The 20,093-nt window shown below is 41.1% G+C and overlaps 1 protein-coding gene across 3 annotated transcripts in view; it reads left to right on the forward strand.

The window, feature by feature from the left end:
* The first annotated feature begins 3,088 nt into the window (after positions 1-3,088).
* Positions 3,089-20,093, forward strand: part of fam49a (family with sequence similarity 49 member A) — a 35,406-nt gene continuing 18,401 nt past the window's right edge. For all 3 annotated transcript variants that reach the window (XM_068708678.1, XM_068708677.1, XM_068708679.1), the window contains exon 1: positions 3,089-3,206. The gene's annotated coding sequence lies outside the window, so the exon portion shown is untranslated. The remainder of the gene's footprint in view (positions 3,207-20,093) is intronic.

A 20,093-nucleotide genomic window follows, 5' to 3' on the forward strand; every position in this document is an offset into this window, starting at 1 on the left:
ATGAACAGGCACTTTAAGTGAGAACAGTTTGAATAACACTTTTAAAGAATGCATAGATCAGTCCTCTAGACCAGGGGTGGGCAATTATTTTTCCCAAGGGGCCACATGAGAAACAGGGAGTGTTGTGGAGGGCCGGACCAATAGACTGAACTGGATCCTGCTCTATATTATTCCACCTCTTTATAAAAAGTAAATTGTATGGTTTTGATAAGCTGTGAGTGAACAAATTCAAGGTACTTTGCTTGAGTATTTCCATTTTATTGAACTTTGCACTTCCACTCCACTACATTTGTCTGGCAGCTTTAGTTACTAGTTACTTTGCACAATATCGTTTTTTTAAACCCTTCCTAACTACCCAAACTGAACAACAGAGTATAAAGAAGTTAAAATGAGCTCCACCTGAAACATCTGCAGCAAGAATAATGATCCAAACAAATATACATTTGTAATAGCCATATATAATAGTAAAACACTGACAGGGATCATGTTTCTGATAAATTAGTACTTTTATTACAGTTGTTTGTTGTCCAATGTCCTCTTGTTCTGTTTGTCAGCTGAGACTCGGGATGACTTACGCGCCAGAATCGGGACAAATACACCGGCCCGGTTCCGGCTGCTGACACTGCTATTATTGAAGATTATGCACTTTATATTAAATGCAGTTGACATCGAGAAACAGGCTGGAGGCAGCTGACTCAGCACTGTAGTGAGCTACTGCCACCTAGGGGTGATTCAGCAGAGGTTCTCTGCTTCGAGGAGAGAGCTGGTGATGTTTACAAGCTATTTTTCACTGCATGAATAATTGAACTTTAACATAATATCTTTGTTTGAAGTCAATTCTCTTTGGTTGCTTTGAGTTAGCGTCTTTATTTCTTATTTTTAGTTGTAGTTTTGTTGTGACTCTGAGAGCAGTTTACCTTGAATAAAATAATTGTAAAAGGTTTATTTTTGTTGCATAGTTTAAAGCCATAAACAGCATGGGATCATGGATTTAGATATTTTATTTAAAGGAACAGTGTGTGTCATTTCTTGCAATCTACTGACATAAATGGAGTTAAAATATTAAGAAAATGTTTTCTTTAGTGTACAATCACCTGAAAATAAGACACAAGAGCAGTTTCAGTTGGTTGCAATCTGCAACCTCATTGCTAGATGTCTTTAGGTTTTTATAGAAACCGAATAAACTATACATTTGTGATGTGGCCAAATCATTTAACTGTAACTAATTAGAAAACTGGAGAAGAGAAGTTTAAAAAAAAGATGGTTTATTGAGGTATTATTTGTACTTCACTGCCATGAGGGTCACTTTTGTGCTATCATTGCATTATAGCTCAAAAACTAATGTAGCCAAATGTTCTCTGATGTTCCAGCACAACAGTGAGGATCATGCAGTAGCACTCCTCCTAATTTACCCTCAGGGAGACTTCAGCTCATCAGTTTTACGTGTTATTTTATAATTCCTGTTCCACAAAGGGAACATTTATTGCAATCTCTTCACAATGACAACACGGAAAGGGAGTTTTAGATGGTAGCAGTAATCTTTCTTCTGTTTATTACTGCACCATCGGTATGGCAACACTACAAGCAATCGCCACCAGGTGACACTTTTGATCAATTTTACACAGTTGGACAATCTGCATGGCTATCAGTATTTCGACTTGATGTGTGACAGACTAATAATTTCCAAAGGCTGCATTTGAATCATTGTTCTGTTCAGCCTGTCAGCAGGCAGATCATTGGTCGACTCTTCAGCTGAGATTTTCCAAAGCACCAACTGTGCGATCAACAACTGGACCAAAACAGTGATAGTTTCAGTGTTCCCTTTCACTGACCTGTTTCCAGCACAAGATTAAATGTGTAGTTTCATAACTCACATGATTATAATGTGTAGCATAACTGCTGGACAGAGTAATAAACTTGCTGTGTGTGGGTGTGCATAAAGGAAATTTAACTCCATGACAACCGGCGGTTGTGGTAGTGGAAGACGTGGGTGTACTCTGACCCCCATCATCTAACCTAACTGGCCCTTATAGTCCCGTGGAGGTGTGTTTACCCTGCACATACCTTCGACCACATTGCTGACAACAATGAGCTCCAAACCCTTCACACAGACTCAAGGCTCCAGCATGCGTCGTGGCAACCTGGTATGGCAACACGCACAGAAATAGCATCAGCAAGCTACATGAGGCCTTGCACTGAAAAAACTGTGTGTTTTCACTGTAGAGCCTTGACATTCTTGAAGGCTCTGAGTGTGTGTGTGTGTGTGTGTGTGTGTGTGTGTGTGTGTGTGTGTGTGTGTGTGTGTGCTTGTTCCTGTTGCTTTGCATTGCAGCCCCTCAGGGCACAGTATGAAAGCCTCCCACTAATGTTCAAACATGCCTTTGACTTCATCCGTCAATCTAAATGCTGGCTAAGGCCAGCCGTTACACGCAGGAGGTTTACTGTGATGTGCTCCAGTTTGCTATCTGAACCCGTGACCCGGTTATGAATGTTAGGACGTCAAAAGAAAAGCATTTCGGTTGGATAACATAAATAGCTTACTCTCATGTATGACAAAGAAAAGCAAAAAATAAAATCCTCACATTTGAGAAGCTGGTATTATTTTCACATTATCTAATAAACTAATTGTTTCACCTCTAAACTTATTTCCTAGATTTATATAATATTATAATATAATAATATTATTCCTCCAATATAATATTGGAGGAATCCATAAAGAAAGTACAATTTGTAAATAGCATTAAAGGTGGTAAAGTATTATAACTATATGTGCCTAAAGCACACGTGTTACAATCCTTAAAGAATAAGGATATTATGGAAATTAAAGCACTGGAACATTACATTAGATACAGTTTCACAGTGTTATTATCATAAGCTTCAATATCGGTTTGAAGTTGAAGACACTAAATCTTTGCAACGCACTGCAGATAAGAAATAATTTGCTGCATTACTATTGCGCAAAACTACAATTGTGGATTTAATTGGCTCATTTTGCACTGTCCCTAATGTTGACCAATTGCAAATGTGAATAGGCGGGGCTTGAATGTCGACCCTTTTCTTCCTTCGTTTGTCTGGTGGCAGAGGGAGGGCTATGCGCTGACTGTTGTTGTCTGTCGCTGCTGGGGACAGAGAGCTGCCAAGGTCGGTGAAAGTACAGCCGAGACCAACATTACATCCTCAAAAGTACTACCCCAAGAGACATACAGGTACGTTTTTGTGTTAAACCAACTTTTATTCGTGTTTCTTGGGCGTTGGAGTTGGATTTACTCCACCTGGTGTTGTGCCAAGTTGTGTATTCCCGTCAAATCAGTGACTGTCAAACGAGCTCACATGGGAAGAGATGCCGGGGGAGGACTTGCTAGGCATGCTAGCTAAAATTAGCCGCTTTTAGGCGCTGAAATTAGTTACGTGGTGGTATTAAACGTTGTGCAAGCGCTTGAAGACTTTTATTTAGCACTACGTGTGCCCTGTTTAGTCTGTCTGACTATTTCATTCAGGATATATTCTTTGCTTGACGGCAGTGCCCCCAGCTAGCCAGCAAACTTAGCTTGTAAGTAGCAGCCGAATTGGAGCCACATTTGAGTTTACCCGTTTTCAGTTTCCATAATGATTCGGTTATTGCTTTATTTCGACCCTCAATCGCTTGAATGAATGAATGAATGAGTGGGTACGTGGGTGAAGTGAAATCCTTTGAGACCCCGGTTTGCTTCAAGTTATAACAATTTAACAACTCTTTCCATCCACTATCACCGTGTTCAAACAACTTTGTAGAACATTAGTGTCAACCACCAACTGACATCGATGTGCTGTTCACATACTGGCAGGTGGTTGGAACAAAATATGAGTTTCCTTTCTGCTCTTGTAATGTGAGATGTTCTTACCGTGTTTTACCATTACAAGAAATCTGTTATCTTGGTGGAGTTAATGTGTTTGTTCTCGGTTGTAAATGCCCGACAGCAGCAGCTGTTTCTTTCTCTTTTCTTGACATGAGTCAATGAGTGACTTTTATTTTTTGCCCCATGGGATATTATTGGAGTACGTACGTCATTATATCCAATAACAGCAATACCTCATTGTCCATGGTTCATTCGGTTCAGTATTATGAGTCACTGCAGTGCTGGGGGGGGTAACGTTACCCAGCAAAATTCAGTATGTGATGGATGGAGGGGGATACAGTTACATAGTTGTTGGTATTGATTCTTTAAGAAGTCATGACTAAGGATTTCTCAAAACTGAGTCCACATTGGTCTTAAACACAGCAAACCAATGTGTTTGAACCAGTTACCTAGCTAATGTTAGGACTTACAATTCGTAACACATTTGTTGCCAGCTTTACATTTAACATCAGCTTGAGATACCAAATGTTGGTGGTTCTGAGGAATGTGCTTTATTGTTGCTCTCAATGCACTGAAATGGCGCTCTTTTGTTAGAGAGGACATACAGCAACAGCTGCACTCCTTAACAACAGTGTGTGTGTGTGTGTGTGTGTGTGTGTGTGTGTGTGTGTGTGTGTGTGTGTGTGTGTGAGTGTGTGCGCGCGCGTGCGTGTGCGTGCGCACATGTGTGTTTTGTGTCAGTCGGTATGCCAGCCCGTGCTTGCAGCATTTCTGGAATGCTGCTTGAATTCTGTGACTTAAACATACTGGACAATGGCTGTTGTGGACGAACCTGATCTCTCATGGGGGAATTTTAAATGCTTTGCATGTTCTTTGCATGGCCTGGTCTAGCTGTGCGCCTCAGTATTCACTTAAACACTGTGGAGACACGTTAGGGCACGTAGAGCTTCGTATAGCCAAAAAAAAGCCAAGTCGACTATAAGCAGCGATCACATATGATTTGGCACAACCACGCGTAAACGTGTCCCAGCAGACTGGATTTGGCAATGATTACTGTACTCACCTGATAATCCTTTGTTACAGGTGTACGGCTAATGTGAACTGACTAATCAGTTTATGTTGGGTTTTACGTGGCGCGTGTGAACCATGTAAAGGTGTCAGCTCCTGCGCTAAAGCGATGCGCAGCAAATGAGAGAACACTGAAAAGAGCAAAGACATGTCACACTTTACAAATGGGTCTTGGCAGAGGCTGAATGCTGTGTGTGTGTGTGTGTGTGTGTGTGTGTGTGTGTGTGTGTGTGTGTGTGTGTGTGTGTGTGTGTGTGTGTGTGTGTGTGTGTGTGTGTGTGTGAGAAACTCTGGTCGACCATTGCTCTGGCAGAGCAGTTGCTGTTGGATTGCAGTTTAACGCCTTGTAGTTTTGTTCTCTCGCCGCTCAGTGTTTGCGTCTGTGACAGAAAAACAGGATATGGCATCGCACACCCTCTCAAATACTGGCATTTTTTCACATTGTGGTTTTTGCATTACAGGTTGCCTGAGGCAAGCACGAGGGAAAGTCTTTGTGTTGCATTGCAGTGTTTCTATTAAGCACTGATAGGCTGCCACAACTTCTGCAGAATATACACTATGAAAGGAATGTATAATCCATAGACAAGAAGATGTTTAGCATTATTATTTTGATCACGATAAGGCACGGGTATAAAGGTGTAAAGTTTTACCACTGCAACCCCCACACTAATCGAAACAGAACCAAAATATGTATTGATGTCATGCCTAAAACAAAACTACACATGAATGCATTTAATGCATCGCTTTTGGTGAATATGCCTTGTGACAATCAAAGAAACACAGTATCTGCTCGTAGCACGGTTAGCTAGCTGGCTTTAATGCTACCCTTCTGATGATTGAATCACGGTGACTGCATTACAGTCACATCACACAGAGGCATCCAGCTGCTGCTTTAACGTCTCACCAGGCCAGATAAAGGTAATGTGATATTCACACTAAGGCTGTGCTCGAACTCCAAATGCTTGCAGCAGCAGTTTTTGTTTGTTAGGGTCCAACTATGAATCACAGGCTGCTTTGTGACACTATATGAGAATTTCCAAAGGATTTCCTTCCAGCACTGCACATTGTGCCAAGTCTAATATCTGACTTTAGGTTTTAGCTGAACAAGCAGTGTGAATCCATTTTATATCATTATTTCTCTTTTGTTGCCAACTGAGGATATCCAGCAGCACGGCAAGGCTGTCTCTGGCACATTTGATCATACATTTGTTTATGTGTGTCAGATTACAGTTCCTCCTCCTGTGTTCATTCAACTGAAGAATGACAAAGTCTCTGTTGTATCAAGTGAAAACAATTAGAAAGTAAGAACCGCTATTTTTAAGGAAACCGTTTACAGGTACGGCAAAGTCACTGTCTCAACTACAGTGACTAAAATGAAATATGTGAGGCCTTAATCATCTTGACTTTGTTCATTTGTTAGTTGATGGCTTTCAGGAGAAGCTGACCACTCTCATTACACTTATTTAAATCATTATTCCATTCAGACGGAACAAACTGGCTGAGAAGTCCCTCTGCTAATAGCTCTTAGTCCTCGGCTCCTCTCCTGTTGTCAACGACTAATCATCCAGTTTAGTGTGGACCACCAGCCATCGCTGACTCAGCCAATGCTGCCATCTGGGCTGGAACAGAACACACAACAGACTTCTCACTGGCTCTGGAGCCTCAGATGCTCAGGTGTGTGTGTGTGTGTGTGTGTGTGTGTGTGTGTGTGTGTGTGTGTGTGTGTGTGTGTGTGTGTGTGTGTGTGTGTGTGTGTGTGTGTGTGTGTGTGTGTGTGTGTGTGTGTGTGTGTGTGTGTGTGTGTGTGTGTGTGTGTGCGCGCGCGCACGTGAGAAGACAGAGAGAAGAAAAGGAGTTTGAAAAATGAAGGTATTCAAATTTATTTATTCTTCTTTTTAGTTTTTATAACATATTATCGCTACAACCATTTAAGGGCATTTAATTTCACTCAAGAGGGCCAAAGTGGGTTGGACCTATGCTGGGGTGTACTAATATCAGTGGATGCACTTGTTATGACACACGTGCTTTGTTTTTGCATCCCCCGAGCTAACTGCTGCAGAAGCGACCCCCTCACCCATGTTTAAACTTTTAGCTCTGTCAGCACTGTTGCCGTCGTTGGCACTGTTAGCAGTTTGGGCAGAAATTAATGCTGCAGCTCATCAAGACCAACAGAGGTGTCCCTTGTTTTGTCTTCCGGCCCTGGAGACCAAAACAACCTCGGTTTTCTCAGGGTCGGGAAGCCAAGACAGGCTGGTTTGTCCGTTCTGGGATACTGTAGAAACATGGCGGACCCTGGGAAGAGGACCTGTTATGTAGATATAAATTCTTATTTCCAGGTGATAATACACTAAAGAAAACACATCTAAGTCGATTAGACAACTTATCGGTCGTTTTGGTCTTAGTCGACCAAGCTTTCTACAGTCGATGCTTTTTCATGCTGAATTATTTCCAAGAAACCTCTGAGCACATCTCTGGTAAACACAAGTTTTAAAGTGGTGCTTTTGTGGGATTCTTTATGGAGGATCTCAGTTTTACAGATCTGTCGATTAAATCAACTAATCGATTAGTTTACAACTTTATGCTAGTTAGTCAACTGAGAGTTTGTTTGGTGGAGGACAGCCCTAAAGGCATTGAGTTGTGATATGCAGCCCTACACATCAGAGTGGTGTAGGTGAAGTACAGCAGCATACCTATTCTGCTTGTTTCTATACCTTTACCATATGCATATACAATTTTGGTGTGAATGCAACTAAGAAAAATCTAATCAAGAGCTATAAGTGTAAACGTGTGTGTGGTGGACCAAGGGTGCGCAGGGCTTTATGACTAGTAATCGCTATCAATAATATGACATTTTGACGTTTCACAGTAAAAAAACAAATGATGGCTGAATTCCATTTATCAGTTTCCGGTTCTCGACCTCGGCGTGCTGGCTCACTGCCCCACTGTCATGGCTTAATGGGACATTTGAATACTAAACGTTTTTGTAAAAAAAGGCCAATGACTCAGGGCTATCATTTTAGCTGTAATAGTGTACCCACTTACACAATGAGCCTTTTCAGTCTCACAATATGCCAATGCAAGATTATTAAATCTCAGCTGTTAGAACAGCTTATCTCTTAAAAGCTTAAAGTGTATTAACACTTAAGCCACCGGCATTCAATGTTCACCAGAAAAAAATGTCCTTCAGTAAAAAATGTCCAATATTTTTTTCATTGTCGGACGGCCTCGATCCCCTCCTGTTTTTATTACTGTCAGTAAATTGGTTATGTGTGTAGTCAACCATGGCTGTGTCACAGTAAAACACCACGCCAATCTCTGTCTGCTCCAAGTTCCTGTTTCACCTCAAAACTACCCGTCTGTCTGCCTGTCTGTCTGTCTGTCTGCCTGTGAGAATAAGTGTGTGTGGAACTGCGCTGCTTTATGACCCCGTACACTTCCCGCTCACGTTTCACTTTCTACACTCGCATCCTGTCAGCGGGACAACAGTTCTCTGTACGTCTGTGTGCTGTTTCAGCGCGCTCTTACTGGCTACTACAGTCCTGTTAAGTTTATTACCCTCAAGTGCTCCAGTATTACTGTTACTATGTTTTCTTTGGTTTCTCGTAATGTTTGCTCGTGTAACGACATATAAATCATTTAAGCTTGTTTTATTATAGGAAGCTGTTTTCTTTTGTTAACTAAATAAGAGGGATTCAAATCCTCGTGTGCTAATGCACGGCAATGTTTAAGGTTGTTTTTTTTTCAAGATTTATACATTTTACAGTGGCTGCTTTGAATATTGACGTCCCTGTTCTCCTTATTTCATAACTCTCATTCTTATTAGCCTTGTACGGGCTCATGCTGCATCTTATCGGATAAGTAACCTGTTGTTTGTGAAACCTAATGGTGGTACGACTGGGTCATTTAACATGCACACCATCTGTCCCATCCATTTCAAACTACTTTGATCAAGCGGCTTCTTTGCTTTGGTTTATTTATGCACAAATGCCCAGAGCAGCATGCTTTCTAGGCCACTGGGAAATTGGAAAGCTTTGGAAAACGTGTTGCCGTACAAAACTGGTTGAAAGTTATACAACTACAAGACAAAGAGTTCCACAGATTGAATTACCCCCCCCCCCCCCCCCCCCCCCTTTCACTCTTTGTCACTTATTACTTAGTAATTATATTTATGCTGCACAGGCACTACCAATCAGAAACTTTGTTAAAAAGGCAGTCAACTCTGTAAACAGAAATATGAGCAAACGGTCAATCGTGTAGCACTTCTGCTGTCACGCTTTATGGTTTATGAAGTGAAATTACCTGCAAGTCACTTCTCTTTTTCTGGCACGATGCTACGGCCACATCTGCAAGTTTGAAAGCACATTAAGTTGGAATGTAAAAACATTTATGATACAAATATGCATTAGAGGAGTGCACTATAGGGCAGCTCAATTATGGCAGAAATCATAATCACCAAGATTTTGGTCGATATTGAGATAACAATTATTTGGCACAATTATTCATTGACTTTCGAGCATCAAGCGTTTAGAAGTAACTAACTTAAATCATTTTAAAGTTAAATGCATCAATCTGGAGCACGTAGAGAGCAAAATGAAGAGGCTAGATGTATGAAGAATAATTTTGTCAAGCATAGATATTTATGGCGAGACAAGACGAGGTTCTTGTTTTAAGATCGGTCAGGTGGGTCACCGACAGCCTCGGTGAATTTTAGACTGGGTTGATTGCACAGCTCTATAAGTGCACCACGATATTTAACCTTGACAGAGATTCGAGGGCTGACTGTGTGCCACCTGTTGTTTTGCATCTCCACAGCTGGCAGAAGGATCTTGGCCTCTGCCTCTGACTGGCTTTTTCTTTTCTTTTTTGCAATTCAGCAGCACTCTCACTGATCTCAGCAGGTGCAGGAATCCAGAGATTTACAGCTGTTTATTGTTCGTGACAAGGCAAGTCTGTAAGAGCAGAAATATTAGGATGTTTAAGAGGCACAGAAAATGTGAGTGTGTGAGTAGAGTGAGTAGAGTAGACTTTGTGCGCGCGAAGACTTGTGTGTGTGTGAAGACTGTGTGCTGGCATTGAATGATTAATGCTGATTTTTAGTCCTGAAAAAATTTGACATCATTATTTGGATGTGCAGAGGGTGTTGCAAAAAAATAGGTATTTTCTTTGTTTTGCATATGTGGTGAAACGACAACATATAACTCTGCATGATTGTGTGTGTGTGTGTGTGTGTGTGTGTGTGTGTGTGTGTGTGTGTGTGTGTGTAAAGATATAAATGTTCAGTTGTTCCTGAAATAAGTCATATTTGGCAAAGGTTCACATCACACCGTCAGTAGTCAGAGTTCCTGCTTGTGCTTTGTACTACTTGTAAACGAGTGTGTGTTGAACTAGACTTTAACGTACCAGTGATGGAAACAGGATGTACAGCATGCAGACTCAGAGCAAAGGTAACAAAGTAAAGCAGTGTACGGAGGCCCTGATATGTTGGAGGACTCACTAAGCGAGTGCACTTGATCTTGGCGTCAGTCAAGCCAACAGACTTGTCTGATGACAGAAACCAAAGGCATGGCCTGTAAAGGTCAAGTATCGTCTACTAGACCAATGTGAAGTGATTAGCACTGAGCCAGAACGCCATAAATAGGTCTGCTTCACAAGGAACACCCCTGCGCTCCACTTTGCGTTGGTATAGCCTGTTTTTACAGAAATGACCTGGAGAGCATTTCTCTGAGCTGTGAACAACATTGTCAGCATCTTGTATCGTTTTTCTCAGGGTGCTGTTCACACCTGTAGCTGGCTTCATTTGGTCCGGACCAAGGGGTGAAATAATATATTGTTGCATTTTCGTTCTGGTCCGGTTCCTCTTCACACTGACTTCTTACAAACGAACCAAGAAAGTTAGACATGAAGTTATTCACACCGACAGGTAACTCATTAAGTGATCAGTTTTGGCTATCGTCATATTGCATCATCAGGGAAATTGAGTTCCAGTGACTGACAGAGGTTTATGCAGCTGTTTCTGATGTGTATGATTATAGTCTTTGGTGTCATTGAGCTGATGAAGAAATAACAGAATGTGAGCATTCTTAGATGCATCGCGATTCTCTCGAAAGATTATGACTCAATACAGAAAATCCAATAATTGAACATTGAAAACTCACGTTATGATCACCAGTAACGGTTCTGTGACACTGGGCTGCCCCAGACGTAACACACGTGTGTCTTGTTAACTTTCTAAGCTAGGCTAAATGCTAGCAGAGCTTTGTTGAGGGCGGCTGAGCTCGAGCAGCTGAATATGGATGCGATCTGACTGGCACCCCTTGGCTTAAAAGCTAAGGTAAGGAAGCATTTAGCTTCTTCTACCTCCTGACTCGGAGAGGACGAAGCAGTCACAAAGTGATCGTGTAGGATTTGCACCCCTACTCAGTCATAGAGAATCCGAGCTTCTGCGCTATGTTGCACACTTTGGAACTGAGATACATTATTCATGTCAACGTTTATACGGACACAGCGATACTCTACAACCAAACCAAAGCTGGAGTCATGGAGTCACTGAGGAAAGGATGGTGGTAACACGCTCTGTGTGACATCCGTACCCGCGCTCTTTATCACTGTATGTATAGTTTTACCTCATGTTCTAGAAAGTGTTATTTTTGTACCAGAGCTGAATGCTCATTGCATATAACAGGGGGATTTGTTTGAAGAGAAGCCTTTATTATTTATTTGTGAATAAGGGCAGCTTATTATGTCAAATGACTCAGAACATGCTGAATTCTTTCTTTTTACTACAGGATGCTGCTGCAGGCCACATTTTATTTCTTTTCTTGTTGGTTCTCTTTGTGATGCTGGAAATGTAACCCTCCAGTTTACAAAGCTCTTCTCTTTGTTACTAATATTGAATTAATTGAAAGATAATGGAAGTAAATTCTTCTGTATTTTAATTATGAATCATTACAAATCTGCAGTCCACTATCCTAAAATGCTGTGGTGAGTTAGTTTGCATTCACACCTCAAACGAGCCACACTGTGACACTGAGGAGTCAATGAACATCTTTTTACTACCTGAACCTGCTTTTAGTTGTGAAAGAAACCTCAGTGTTGAAGGAATTTGTTCACTTTTATGCTCGACAATAATTGCAAAATCAAATCACAATATTGATGATATTAAGCTACTCTATTTTTGGAGTTGATTATTTGGGTTTTGTATGATATTCAAACATGAGTACTCATTATTAATCATGCTGATAATGAAAATGCAGGTAAATTAATTCATTGTTTCACTTAGCTTGAACAAGCTATCAAAAGAATATTTCAACATTTTAGGGAAACATATTTTTTTTAGCTGTCTTGCTTTCTTAGTTTAATAAACTTTTATGAGGTGTTGTGTGCCAGACGGTCTCTTATCCAGGCTCAGTGACTAGTTCACCTCCTTCCAATGCAGGAATGTAGCCACCTTTGGATAATTTAATTTATCAAATTACCTTTCTTCTAAAAACATCAAAGCAGACTTAATTTATCTGCAAAAAAGTCAGAATTTGTTGATCGGATTGTATTAGGTAATATTTATGGCAGTAGCACATCTGTGTAGTATATTAGTCGGGATCATTTTGCTACCAGGGTCACGGTGGCTTCTGTTAGCCAACAGTTGTGTTAGTCCACCCAGCTAGTGGTGGAGATTGCTTGATGCTCTCGCACAAACACTCGGCAACACTAGTTTCACACAAGACTCGGTCCCACGCAGACATGGTTCCCTTTGTATCTGCTGTGCTGTGGACATGCAGGGATGGCAGAACAGAAGTGGCATTGAGCAGACGTAGGAGGAATTCCTCCGCCCGGAGTCCCACTCTACGTAGCAGTGGCTGCTAGCAGCAAGACAGCCTCCTCCTCAAATACCAAACGCCCTCTTTAACTTTCCTACTTGCATTTCGCCTTGATTTCTTTTCCCCATGTATTGTTCTCGACAGTCCGTCTCTCCATCCCACCCTCTCTTTCTCAGCATTGACAGAAGCTCTCTGAGTTGTTTACTACGTCCCCTGACCCCTCCCCCTGTTGCCATTATCGGCATCCCGCTCTCCCTCTCTCCCTCTACCATGGGCCAGATGTGGCGGCGGGATAGTGGTGAGTCTGTAAATGAGCGAGTGTAAAGCTAGGCAGCCGGCCCAGCTGACTGCACCAGAGGGCACGCAGAGCCAGCAGCTGAACAGACTAGACTCAGTGCTGTGTGACTGTGTGATATGCTCTAGTTTCAACATTTCAGAGAGCAACCAACTACTTAAACATGAGCTGTGCTTGGTGTACGAGTCCTAACGGCTAAAGAGTTCTTCAGTGTGCGTAGAGCGCGGCCAGTGGACCAGAACACTGGACTCCTGTGCTGGAATGCAAAGTAAAAAGAGTGTCAGTGATGCAGCAGAGGGAAGCAAGGCTGCCATTGTGGTGGCAGGTTTCCCGTTCTCCACCCAGACCACCCTCCCGCCCCCCAGCCCGTGTCCATATTAGGGCAAAACTCAGCCAACCTCCCCTGGAGCTGAGCTCAACCCCCCGAACACGCCCTGCTGTCACATTTGCTCCAGCGAAGGCAGCCTGAGGGAGCTCCCCTAACCCCATTTGAAAGCCTGTTTTCCTGGCCAGTCAAAACGGCACAAGGGTTTTAAAAATGGATGCATGAGGCCGTGGCCAATCTTGTTTTCTTTGAAAGTGGCTGCCTGGTGTGTTTGAATGTTTGTTTTTGAGCGGCCTGTAGTGTTTGGGCTTAACTTGAGCAGAGCTTCACCATATGCCACTTGGTGATCCCTTCACTCCAAAGTGCAACCTGGTTTCATACGTGCTTACATCCTTAGTTTGTTAAATAAACAATTAACATGATTAGAAAATACAATATTGCCTTTTTATTAAAATTTTGTCAGTAGTAGTTTTAATGATATATTGTAAACTGCTTAGAGCTAGTGTTAGAAAGTTACATGGGTCATAATTCATCTCTATTTTAATTATTTTGAACAGGAATGTATTGGTAAAATCTGTGATTCCCATCCTCCCTAATCATCACTTTACACGTCTTTCATGATTGTTTTGAGATCAAAACGTTCTGCAGTAGAACAGGAGCAGCACTCACAGATTCTACATGAGTAGACCTTCAGTCCGTTGGAGGTAAGGGCTCATTTGTGTAGAGACTCAGCGCCAACTTTATTCATGTATTTTATGATGTAAATGCTCACTAACAAGACCAAATAACTAGTGAAAACAGAAGCAGTCTGTATGAAAACACTGGCAGTGAGAGGCACACTAGTTAAACAATTGGTTTGTGCTTGCCAGTCATTTTCCTAGAGATTCCCAAACACAAGTTATTTTGGGTCATTGGTGTTGATTTTGGTTTTCTTTGGTTTATACAAAGAGGAAACGGGTTGACTTTGCAGACATAAGAAGTGCTGGCTTACTACACAGACATTTCAGACCGAGAACACATTCACTCGTTTAGCTGTAGCCTAATCACACGTGAACACGCGCAGTGACCAAGGAGCTGTTGAACTGTGTTAAAGCTGTGATGAAACGTCCTCGCCTCCATTATTACGCTTTTTGAATCAGACGTCCAGTCAAGCAACAATGTGAAAACCCAAATATAGAGATTAACGGCAGGGTTCAATTCTTTTCTTTTTTTGGGGGCCATAATTGACACTGCACTGGTAAAGGCAGAAGACACTCAAACATGGCATTATGATCAATAAACAAACTCAAATAGAAGTTAACGCACTGTGCTCTCTAAAGTATGGTTGTGCACCTGCAATGGCAGAAAACATAGAGATGCACCGATCAGCTGCTGATGACAAGCTGACCGTTTTCAACGCACGCACGCACGCACACACACACACACACACACACACACACACACACACACATCTGATCGGTGTGGAAGTTCTTCAGTTTAAGTGAAAAAGACAAAAAGCTGCAAGTCCAAAATAAGCTCTGGGGGAATATCCTTAAAAACATTTGGAGCAGCTAACCTAATCATCAGTTATTATACTGTAATTCATTCCCATTCTGCTCAGAGTATTCAGTGACCGGCTGGTCCTGCTTATAACGGAGCTAACGGTTAAAGATAACATTAAGAGATTATTATGATGCGTTCAAGCTCCAATCCGTAAAAATCTTGTTATCATGATGTGTTCAAATATAATCTTGTAAAATTTGTATTTATTTTTGTGACAGTGGTGGGAAAAAGCTAGTCTGGCTGTCAATCATAGTTCTTCATAAATGTCAAAAAACATAAATGTAAACCGTAATCAGTGAAGAAAATGGGTGCATCTCTAGAAAACATGAATTATTGCAATCTGAGTGGCTTGTTTTAGATAATAGTCAACAACTGACACACAGCTAATGGTGCCGGTAGCCTTAATTAGATAGTAGTCATTTGCAATTACTCGGTTTAATAAGGCATACCACAGAAAGTCCAAACAGTTCATGGCCAGTTTGTGTACTTTTACACCCCTAATAAGGAGAGGGGAGAAAATGTACTGAGCATGTTTGCTTGACTGACAGATGTCTTAGCCTATCACAGTCTGTTGTGGTGATTGCTAGTTGCTGCAATAAAGCTTTCTCCGTTTTCCTAAGACTTGGAAAATTGTGGAAAGCATTTAACTCAAATCCAGTCTTAACTTAACTTATTTTGTGAACTGGATCCAGTATCTGCTTCATTGCCTTAGCACTGTGATTTTTTTTTTTTTTGAGCTACATTGGCATTTCAAGATCTCCATGGTTCATCGCCAAAGTAGCTTGTTGACAAACTCCCAGACTCAGCCAATCTGTAGAAGCATTTGGCTGGTGGTCCTTTTCCTCCGTCTGGGATTTACTGTGTTCGACCAGCACCACACGCCTTTTAAAAATCTGTTTATCTTTTGGTTCCTCCACATGAACAACACTGAGATGACTGTCTTTTCTGTGTCATCGGGTTCCAGGTGCAATGGTTTAAAAGAATGGCCGTTTGAAATGTGGGCAGCAAGATACAGGAGAGGAAGTTGACTCACCTTATTACATTTGACCTTAATAGTCACATGTCACCATTATCCTGGCCAAAATAACTGATATATGATCCAAGTATCTCGATAATCATCAGAATATGCACTAAAACATACATTTATCTTACATTTTGGTAAGAAACAATATGTTGATTATAATTGGGACATATTTTATTGTAAACAATCTCTCCTTATTTACTTCCTATCATTCGGCCACAGCTCTCTCTCTCTCTCTCTCTCTCTCTCTCTTGTCGAGTCAGGGGACTACTTTCATTGGTTAGTTTACAAACAAACGTATAATGCTGCATAAATACCTTTTTAAATCAAGCTCTATTTTTCACTTCTCTACCATGATGGCGAGCTAGACAGCTTTTTTTAAGTCACTAACGATTATCCCAATAATGGAAATTCACCACAATCGACTTAGTGTGGGCAGGTCCTGACATTAAGCTTTTTAAATTTCTGAAAACGTAGAGTTCTTTTACTTCCCTGATAACCAAACGTACTTGTCCAAAATACATAAAATCAACAGGGATTTGGACAAAAAGATACCTATCCTTTTACCTTATTGTCCTCTATAGTGGTTATTTGCATAAAAACACACAATTCAAATGATTAGGGAAAAAAAATGATTGCATTTCTTTTTTAAATATTTGTTTTTAATTTCACAGTTTTTGGGGTGTTTGGATTTTGAAGTATGTAGTCTAAGCTGCATAGAGCTAGTGTTAGGAAGTTAAACAGCCCATAATTTTCTCTGATATCTATTTATTGTTGCTGTAAAACATCGCGCCTCACACTTTTAGAACTACTGCCCTCGGTTATGACAGTATAGTAAATTAGGCTGTTAGCGGTGATTATGTTGCTAGATATTGTTTGGATTTATTAATCGGGATTATACTTGATTTGAGGGGACAAACACCATAACTTTCATCATTTTATACCAGCAGTTAGACTCAACCACAGCAGACTTTCTAGAAATCTCTAGTGAAGAGGAACTGTACTGCTTTACAAGCTGTGTAATAATGAAGTCCTAATGTGATCGCAGTAGCTCACACAAAGCTGTGCAGCTCTACCTGCATGAGATAAAACAACCTAACACAGTTCCCACACTCTCTTTTCTTTTCTTTCTTTTTGATGTGCAGGGGGCGAGGAGACAGACGCATTTCCTGTTCAGCTGAGCATCAGTTCTGAATGAAAGGGTTTTAGTGTGGTGCAGTGTGAATTCTAGCTTTTCCTGTTTTTCAGTTGTTCTCTTGAGGGTTACATGCATCACTGTCACAGTAGTATTGAAGGATTTTGATGTCGTAAAATCAATGCAAAGTAAATGTGGACACTTGCTACCATACAGCGCTGTCGAAAGAATGAATGTTAATGGTTAGTGATGTCCCTGTTCCCCCCCCCCCCTTTTTTTTAAATCCCCAAACCCAGAGCTCACTGGTGGGTTCTGAATCCATCATCCATTCATCAGCTGTTGCCATGCAGAATGGAAGAAAGACACTCCAGAGTTGTCACAAACATGCACGCACATTCATTTACTCACGGGAGGGTTGCAGTCTTCCAGCCCATTGAACTCCACTGAGTGTTCACCCTTGTTTGAACCCTTAGAGGCAGATCGTCCCGAGCCAGATGTGTCCTCCTCCCATTTCTCAGTCCCATCCTCCGCTCTTCACACTACAGCAGAGGACTTTTCCCATCAGAGACATGTGTCGTCTCCTCATGAAGACACGCATACACATTTATCTTGTTGGTGGTCTCATTGGGCGAGAAAATCGAATATTTCTGACCAAACGATATTGTAGGGTTGACCATTGGTGCTTAACAAAATGTTTGCTTGTGATTTTTGAAAAATAATCATCAGCAAAGTGGATTTATTGACTAAGTGGCTAAAGGCAAATAATAGAACAACTGGAACAGTCAGGTGTGTTCAGAAAATGACATCACTTTACTGTAATGCAGCCTTTAAAACCAGGAAAAGACGGCACTTATGTCATAGTACAAAAATACAAAATCTAAAACGATATCTAGTCTCAGATCGCGATATTGATTTAATATCACTATAATCTTGATATATTGCTCAGCCCTAGTCTATGTCTGCTTACTCTTCACTCGCTCACACATTTGCACATCCACTCCCGTTGCGTGACCTGGAGCAGTGTTGGGAATGTGTGTTTTCCAGTGGTGGAGATGATGCTCATCCATGTAAATAATTGATTTGCAGGTTGAATCCTGGATGTCTGTGAACATCAACAGCTGTCACGCCATCCAGGCTTTGTGCCAACATCTCCGATCGCCAGTTTTACAGAGGATGTAATGGAGCAGCAGCAGCTGATCTCACTCTGAATGCTCGTTTAATGCAAACGAAACAGTTACACATTTTCACAAAAAGACAACCCATGTGGAGACGTTGGCGTGTGGCTGAAAAAGCTTAATGCTGAGCCCTGAATTAGGGTACTTGAGTGATAAACGCCCTGAAAAAACAGGGTAGAGTTTGATAATTCATTTTCTGGAATAAAGTTATGTACGCAATTAAGTAATATGTGCTTATAAAGTAATTCTTTATATGCATTTTTTTGTATTGTGCGTACTAATCCCACATACTGGGTAATTATTGAAACTGAATGAGAGATTAACAAATGCATTATTTGGAATGTGAATACCAGTATTTTATTTTATTTATTTAATAACTTGGTCAAGATTTTCATATTTTTTTAAATATAATATTTCAAAGTATCCAATGAGAGAAAATGTCTCTATCTTCTATTGAAGTATTTATTAAATCTATTTTTGCAGTTGCACATGGTCGTATCACATGGTGGGGAAGTGGATGAGAACACATCAATGTAACCTGATGGTTGATTTAAGATTAGTGAGCTCATTACTGGCCAATGATGACTGTAATGAGCTCAAACATAGCTGTGGTCTGTCTAACCCTCTGCACTCAGGGATGCTTCTCATATTAGTAGCCCAGGCTGAATCTGAATTATGGCTCATTTTGACTGTGGAAACTTAAATGTAGCATTAAGAAAACAAAGGGTCTTCATCCATAGTGGCTCATTGCCTGTTTCTCCCCTCAGGACAAGAAGGATGTTTCAGCAGTAAAGTCAGGAAACATTTGAATGTGAATATTGTATTTCCAGTGTGGCCTTGAGTCTTTTCTTGGAGCCAGTCGTGTGGACAAAGTCCTTGACAAATGCTCTCTGGCTGACTTTGTCTCTCTGTGCTCCTCACTCTCCCGTCACTACTCGGGATGTTTCTTCACTGAACTGCTCCTTTTACACTGATTGATGATGACTGCAGGGAGAAAATGTGACATCGTACCAAACAATCCAATAGCCCTGCAGTGAAATCCACTGTTTTTCTTTTTGTTGTCAGAGGTGTTGGTCATTTCTTTTAGAGGCCGGTTCATAGTTATGTGAAGCACATATCCTGTTGGGTGTTTTCAACCAGTGTCACAGGGTTCCCACGCAACAAATACAAAAAAAAGAAGACGAAAGAAGAAGTCAAATGTCCTGGAAAGTTATTTCAACATTGTCTTAGCTCTTAGTAGCTCATTCTCAGCTAAGTTATGGTCAGGATCATATTAACGTTCACATGGTATTTATGGACCAGAGTATTTAGAATAGGTTGTCATGTTGTGGCGATGTTGTAGTTTTTATTATTATATTATCCAATGATCATTTTGTCCTCATTTCTAAGCATTTAATAGAAAAGTTAAAGCCATAGACTGGAGTGATTAACATCAGACTTGTACAGAGAGGAACATATGAAGCAGCTTATCAAGCAGCTTGATCAACACTGAAAAAGTCGTGGACAATGATCTAATGAAAACAGTGGGAAGCCTGTGTTAGTGTGGCCCAGCAGTAGTCACTGTTTGCCCATGCAGCTTCCTCTGCTGGGTGTACATTGGCACAAGTACTAAGACTCAGTAGAGACAGAGAGTCATTCACCAGTAATTCCGGTTGCTACCGTAAATCACAGCCCCAAAGGCATTTACAAATGTGAGTCATTTCAGGTTGAATGGCAATCAACGTTAAATCCGCCTGGCAGGCATCATGTTTCCAGCAGCTCACAGGATACACATTCGAACTAGAAGAGCACTTAACACATGAAGAAAGCTTAAAATCCGTCACGTTTACACACTGTGGTTTTGGCTTTCAGATAACCACACTTCAAACTGTGGTGGACAAAT

Source organism: Cebidichthys violaceus, unplaced genomic scaffold (assembly GCF_023349555.1).
Source record: "Cebidichthys violaceus isolate CVI_PGR_0920_01 unplaced genomic scaffold, fCebVio1.0.p SCAF_14, whole genome shotgun sequence".
Classification (NCBI taxonomy): Eukaryota; Metazoa; Chordata; class Actinopteri; order Perciformes; family Stichaeidae; genus Cebidichthys; species Cebidichthys violaceus.